The sequence below is a fragment of the Aulonocara stuartgranti genome (genome assembly GCF_965226115.1).
Source record: "Aulonocara stuartgranti genome assembly, chromosome: 7".
Classification (NCBI taxonomy): Eukaryota; Metazoa; Chordata; class Actinopteri; order Cichliformes; family Cichlidae; genus Aulonocara; species Aulonocara stuartgranti.
In genome coordinates, this window is record NC_138945.1 from 41732185 (window position 1) to 41740000 (window position 7816).

At 37.5% G+C, this 7816-nt stretch overlaps 1 protein-coding gene across 3 annotated transcripts in view; it reads left to right on the forward strand.

The window, feature by feature from the left end:
- Nucleotides 1-320: 320 nt before the first annotated feature.
- gal (galanin/GMAP prepropeptide) overlaps nt 321-7816 on the forward strand; it is a 14861-nt gene continuing 7365 nt past the window's right edge. Inside the window, exons 1-2 of one of the 3 annotated variants that reach the window (XM_082538614.1) lie at nt 321-801; nt 1752-1830. The gene's annotated coding sequence lies outside the window, so the exon portion shown is untranslated. Of the gene's footprint in view, nt 802-1313; nt 1336-1707; nt 1831-7816 lie in introns of those variants that run through there. The other 2 variants (XM_082538616.1, XM_082538615.1) reach the window with 2 other exon arrangements.

Here is a 7816-nt window from a genome sequence, read left to right on the forward strand (position 1 = left end):
AGGAGACTGCGGAGTCTCCAGGCCAGGACCAGCAGACTGAAGGACAGCTTCATCCATCAGGCTGTCAGGAAGACAAAGCACATACAAACTTCAAATCACCTACGAACCCTGAAGCACGTACAAATTCCAAAACATGTAAAAACACATAAAAACACGTAAAAACACATAAAAACACGTAAAAACTCCAAAACACGTAAAAACACATAAAAACTCAAAACACGTACAAAAGACAACAGAAGTGCTCCAGGATGCTAGGGGCAGTGTTGAGCTTTTGTTACCTAGAGGCAGAGATGGGCAGTAATGCGTTACTGTAATCTGATTACTTTTCTCAAGTAACGAGTAAAGTAAGGGATTACTATTGCAAAAACGGTAATTAGATTACCGTTACTTTCCCGTAGGAACGCTGAGTTACTGCGTTACTAAAACCATGATTTTTTTGCGAGAGTGTCTCATGACAGTGACGTAAGCGAGTGCGACGTTCGTGGCAACAGCTGTGTGCAGATCAACAATGGATCATATATCGAGTGCGGGAGAGAGTATGAGCGTGCAGCGTTTAAAGCGTGGAAGTACTGACCTTACTTTAAGTTTGATTCCATAAAAAGTGACAAAAACATTAGCGTCCGTTGTGCGTGGGAAGGAAACTTCTTTTTACAGCAAAAAAACCCCTAAACTTCCAAACAAGCACCGAGTGCGCTACGACGTAATGGGAAACTCACAGAGAAACTCGCGGATTCTTCAACTGACCGCTGTGGCACACCTGCACCAGGGTAAACCTCCGCCTACCCCACTCCTGCTTTACAGGTGAAAATAGAGCAACAGGACCGCTAGTCTTTGACTTTATTTATTTTCTGCTGTGTTTTACTTGCATCTATTTGAAAGAGAGAGTGTAAACACAAAAAATATTTTATTTTATGTGCTGGAATGTGCAGAAAATAGGTTTAAATGTTAAACTAATTTATTCAAGTCAGAGAATGGTGCATATAATTTAATTTTTGCTTGATGCATAAAGTTAAAAGGTTAAAACTAATAAAACAAGTTTTAAAAAGAGACTTTTCCATTTGATTACATTTTGTATGATGGATTATGTAGAAAAAGTAGAATTGGGCTGAAAGATCTATCACTTTATCACCTCTTCAGATTGTAAATCGTGTTTTTAAAAAGTAACTAAGTAATTAATTACTTTTGAAAATAAGTAATCAGTAAAGTAATGGGATTACCTTTTTGGGGAAGTAATTAGTTACTGATTACTTTTTTCAAGTAACTTGACCAACACTGCCTAGTGGCTACACAAGCCAGCAATTAGCAACGACCGGATTTGGTGTGTGGTAGTAACAGGTAAATGAACATTTTTTTAAATTATTTGAATATATATTAGTGCCTGTGTATAAATACACAAACAATACACACATGCTTTCAATTGTGTAATTGAAGTGATCTAGGTAGCTCTGTTTTGGAAGTTCAGTTAAAACTAGAAATGTGTTTTGGAGTTTGTACGTGTTTTGTCTCTAGGGGCCACCGCATATATTTATATATAAACATATATAAATAAAACCACTTGTTTTACATTAGTAATTCCTTTTGTGCATAATTTTATATTATTGTTAATAATAAATTAATTAAAGCAACAAAACAACCTGAGGAGCCGGTTCTCTAAAAAGAACCGGAAATCCCATCACTAGTGGCAAAGCTTTCAAAGATCTACCTGTTCAGCATGTTGGATTTCCTGTTCACCACTCACACTCCTGATACAGCTCTGGAAGACGCTCTTCACCAAACCCTCACCTGCCTGCCCACACCTCAGCTCCTCCCGGTCAACGTCTGCTTCCCCCTGCAAGTATCTTCCATTTCTGTTCCCCTCTAAACCTGAAGTAAGATAATGAATACAGTTTATGAAAATGAAATCAGAATCAGAAAACTTTATTTATCTCCGAGGAAGTTATGTGGTCACAGTTGCTCCAAGACAGTAAGAACAATAACTAAATAAACTAAATGAAATAATACAGTATATTAAAAAGTTACAAAATGTAACAAAAATATATACAAATAGCTCAGTTATAAATATCCCAGTATATAAAACAAATTAAATATATATGGTTGAATTTCAGGTGCCCCTCTTATCAAACTGTAAAACTGCATTATTTTCTCTGTAGAAGATATGCAGATATTAAGGGTGTACAAATTCATGGCAATCCATTTCAGCCCAACTGCTTAATGATCCTTAGACTAACGCTCTCGCTCCTTCTCCACAGACTCACTCTACCTCCATTGTTTTCCCCACTCCTGCCTGACACACACACACACACACACACACACACACACACACACACACACACACACACACACACACACACACACACACACACACCATGTCTACATGACTAAATGTATTGGGTCAGTACCATTTGAATGACTGGTGAGATGAGTGTGAGTGTATATGGTGCATTCTTATCATGTGTAACAGAGGCAATATGAATGAAAGAAGAAATTATTCAGCACCTGTCCTGATTTGGCCTTGATCTGGCTGAGCATAAAACTGCTTAGTGACAGATGTTCGTCATCCAACAGAAATAGAATTTCAATCGGAGGTTTCTGCTGTTTCTGTGTGTAACTAAATCTTAAGCTATCTGCTGGATTTCAAGTGTGGTATTGTTGTGTATCCCAGGATGGTCCCAGCCTCTCTAAATGCTGATAACATGTGTAGGTGAGTAACAAAGCTTCCAGCAGAGCCTTATTTTTAGACCAGCAGAGACAAAAGCATTACTGATCTATAGTTTCTGAAGCTTTTCATTCTCTCTCTCTCTCTCTCTCTCTCTCTCTCTCTCTCTCTCTCTCTACATATATGTAGAGAGAGAGAGAGAAAGAGAGATGGCCAAGTGAAACAATATTTTAATGCTTTACTAAATATTAGATGTGGTTTAAGGGAAGTTATTTCATGACACTAATAAGCCTTGAAAACTACTTTGAAACACTTTAATGTGGTAAGGCTCGTTCCCTTTAAGACTCCAAATTACAGGATGAAAACCAGTGTAGAGTGACTTGCTCTGCAGTTCATGTCTTTGTATCATGCTGAGGCTGTCCTATTGTGGCCCTCTCTCCAACTACCTTTTCCTGGACCTGTCAATGGTGCCGTAATAGCTAGTCACATTCTTGTCTTATTTGTCACAGCAAGATCTTTGTTCATTCTCAAAAAACAGAGGTCTGTTCTTTTTTCTTCTGCTACTGCTGCTGGGTCTCCTTTGATGCTGAGGACAGCATAGACAGATATCAAAGCAGATGAAACTGGATCACTGTTGCCCCCCACCCCTGAGCTCTTATCACTTTATAATTGGGAATTAGGGAAGAAATAAAATGTCTTTTCCTCACTTTCCTTTTCCTGGGTTGGTTATAATGGGGTCTGCTACATGCCTATAAAGTACCCTTCAAATCACACTGCTGTCCTTATGTATTTTTTCTCCTTGCTTAGCAATTTCCTTGTTTGTATTCTTGTCATTTGTCATGTTTGTATTTTTCTACATTTTCCATGAGAATATCTGTGAATTAATGTTTCTTGCAAAACATTTGAAATGTGAAGTCTGGTGACACTGTTGCAGGACAAAGCAATAAACATGGAAACAAGATAAAGGGTGGCACAAACAGAAACATTAGGTATTACTACTATTGTCATAACTACTGACAATAACAGACATGAACCAACAGTACCACAACAAAGACTTGCATTATACTACAAATGTTCTCCAGTTAACAATGACCTGGTTATCTTGGTACCACTAGTTATACTAGAAGCTGAAGAAATGTGCTCATTCACAAGTTGTTCAACAAGCAAAATAAATAAATAAATACATCCCTGAAAATGGTCAGGTATAAGGACAGAGTTGAAAACGAATGGGGGTGGATGGAGGTTATTCTTCCAGCAAACCTGGAGAACTGTTGCTCAAGACCACTTTTTTAAAATTACCAGAAATGATGGGTGACTCATGTCTTCTAATTCCTTGGACACAAAATTGAAAGAAATAGGGATGACAACGTTGTAGCTATATTTAAAAGAAAAAAATCTCACACAATATAACACCAGGCCCTGTTTGACGACAGGTCAATATGAATGCAGCCAGGTAAATAGTTTACAGTATAGAGATCTACTCATAACTGACTGACTAACTTAATTCAGACCGTCACAGCAGTAGTCTGTATTGACAACAGTAAGACAATATTGAGACAAAGCAGAACAGGAAGAGTTGGTTCAGAGGACTAGCTTGAAGACCAACTGTATCTCAGTCTATCCATCTCTACAATAATGTGGCATCCAGGCCTCCTCTCTGTTGACCATCATCGTACCAGCTTTAATATAAACTTGAAATATAAGACTTAGAGTCAGACTCAGAGTCAAGACCTTGAAATGTTCCATGTTTATTTAAATGACATGTCAAGATACCTCATTTCCTCCAAATTCTTGCAAGTGCAACTACTAACTATTACAATGTTATGGTAAACAATTCTTTAAAAAGTTACACAATTTTTCTCAATGAGTAACTAATTAATTTTAATCTGAAATTGAAAGGTCAGCCAGTAGTGACGTGACGTGAAATAATAACTTGACCTAAAGGCATTAAACCAAAAATTACAAGCCTGTTTTGTAAATGTGAGGATAGAAAGTGCAGATATTTGTTCAAAAATGTAGGGAGTAAAAGCAAAAAGTAGTCAGAAAAAAAAACTACTCAAGTAAAATACAGATAACTGAAAATTATTTGTACTTCGTACATTCAAAGTTTTAGCAATTTTCCAGACTGACTGACCTTCAGTTCTTCAAGTAATGATGGGCTGTCATTTCTCTTTACTTTGCTGATTGGTTCTTGTCATAATATGAATTCTAACAGTTGTCAAATAAGCCTGTCAGCTGACTTCTGCACAACACAACTATAGTCCCAACCCCATTAAGAAGGCAAGACATTCCACAAATGAACGCTGACAAGACACCTGTGTCATGAAAACCATTTCAGGTGACTACATCATGAAGCTCATTGAGAAAAGGGAAGGGTTTGTAGTGCTGTCAACAAAGCAGGGGGTGGCTACTTTCAGGAATCTAAAATATAAAACATATTTAGTTATTTATCAATGTATTGTTTGCTACATAATTCCATATATCTTGCTTCACATATTTGATGTCTTCTGTTTGTATCTACAATGTAGAAAGTAGTAAAAATAAAGACAAAACATTGAACGAGAAACCTTTGACTGGTAGTGTATAATAAAGCCAAGACACGCTATTACAAAAAGTATTCACTCACCCATTCAAATTATTTAATTCAGGTTTTCCAATCACTTCCATGGCCACAGCTATATATAATCAGCCACCTAGTCATGCAGATGGCCCCGCTCCTCTTCATTCCAGAAGATTTGGCATGCAGTTTTTCTCCAAAGAATTTCAAATTTCAGTTAATCTGACCTTAGAAAAGTTTTCCACTATGTGTTCGTCCATTGATTTCTATGACAGAATTGTGCCTGTTTTTAAAGCCTAAGGCTTTAACAATGCCGCGAAATGTACACATTAAATTCAAAATGCCTGATTACCGGTTGGATTTAGGATATGAGTCCAAGAGACTTTTTTGTGCATCTTAAGATATTACAGAAGGCTGCCAAATTTCAGACTCGGATCAAACATAATACAGGGGCTGCTTTCTAAAAGATTTTACGTGGTGCTGTGGAGTCAGTTTGCAACAATTATTGAAGAGAGCTATGGAACTGGAAAGAATGCATCAGCTGTTCTGATACTCCTGACACATACGGGATCACTAAGGGTTTTCGCCGAGGCGGCAGTTGTCCTTCTCTCCTGGCTCAGCTGGAGCTTTCTTTAGGTGCCTTCCCAGCCAATCCAAATATCCAGCTGGGATAACCACATTAACTCAGGGCCTTCTTCATATGATGTTCTTCTGCTTCTCTGGCCACTGTATCTGTGGGGATTGTGTTAGTTAGACTGTGTTGAGAAAATCCCTAAGAGCAGTTTGCAAAAGCATGGAAATGATAAAATAGCCATTTTCAATTCAAAATGTCTGACTTCCTGTTGCGTTTGGGTAAATAAGGCCATACACATATTTTTGTCTGTCATTTGCATGTTACACATGTGTAATCTGTAACACTTCATTATAGCTTCATTATGGCTCGGGAGCCATTTTGAATCGTCCATGTGCCAAACCAATACAATACATAAATTTTCACCAGACCTGACGTATGTGCAAAATTTCATTAGTTTTTGAGCATGTTAAGGTCCTCAAAAGACAATTCACTTACTAAAATAATAAATGAAACAGATGCAATAAGACCTTCATGCTTTTATTTCCATAGGGACCTGACTATCTATGAACTTGAGTTCTCTACATAAAGAGCACATTAGTTCCTGACTGAAACAATGGTGCAGTCCAGTATGTAAATCCTAAAACATCTTTTTCATGTTTTTTTTTCCTTTTTCTCACCCTCTCACTTTAACATACTCACTATATTCTGTCCTTTCAGTGTTGCTTCCCTTTTGATTTGACATGTTAGATTCCCTTCCATTTCTCCTTTGATCATGTCCCACTGTGTTTCTGCTCCATCATAATCACCAGGTGCCCCGATTCTGGTAATACTGATGATTTTGCCTGATACTATTGACCTTAAAAGGTGCAACTTGTCTCAATTCCAGGAAGGTCCCATCCAAAGTTTGATGTGTAATAGTGTGTGAGATCCCTACTGCTTTCATTCTCTCCTCAGGCACTCTTCCCAGCTTTTGTAGGGGAATACCAGAGTGTTCCCAAGCTAGCCAAGAGGTATAGTAAACATTCATATACAGATGGTATTAATCACTGAAACATCTCAAACAAATAAAAGTTTCACTTCAAGAAGTTTTTTCCAAGTTCAAGGCATTAATCCTGCCCCAAACTTCCCAGATATTAATCAGAACAAGCACCCACAGGATGTGGCACAAGACCAAGGCCTCACCCTGCAACACAAAGGATCTACATCTCAGCTACCAATGCACCAAAGCACACTCCAGATGCTGTGTGTCTATGTCTTGATCAGTGCTTACAAAATAGTAATACTGGATTTTTTTCATGTTTTGGCAGTGTACAGCCCTGCATATCTACTGTCTCAATTGCCTAGATACCTAGATTGTCTTCCACATAACTGTAAGAGAATTTGATGTTATTTAATATGTACCTTCTTATTTGTAGTATAATGAGATAGAAGATCAGGTTAGTCTTCCTTAAACAGCAATGAAAGCCAGAATGATTAGCACACATTAAAGACTAAAACTGTGAAATTGAAACAATGTTTCTTTTCAAGTGGGGCCCAGTGGAGATGATGCTTAGACTCCACGCTGGAAGGAATTCTTACTCCGATACTAATTAAAAAACAAACAAAATATATTTTAATCCCATCCGTTTATTTTCTTCCCAAGGCACATCTCTGCAAAGCAAACAAATTGAATGCTTTAAAAATGAGTCTAATTGCAGCGCTTCAGTGGATCCTTACACAGGTCCAATGAGCAAAATAGCACAGCAGCTTACTGAAGAATATTTTGGCTGTAACTGAGCAGAACTATATCACACTGGATCATGTAGGATATTTTGTATTAATTGACACTAAGAATATGAAAAATGTCCATGACATGAGTAATATCGATTGATGCAGACATCATTATGAATTTTATTTAATACACAGAGATTTTACCAGCAGCTGAGCTATTTAATTATTTGATATTTAATTATTCTAACTGCTGACCAAGGCCAGGAGAATAAGGAGAATGAACGGGGCATTTTCTTAAAAAAGAAATATTACCCTGTTT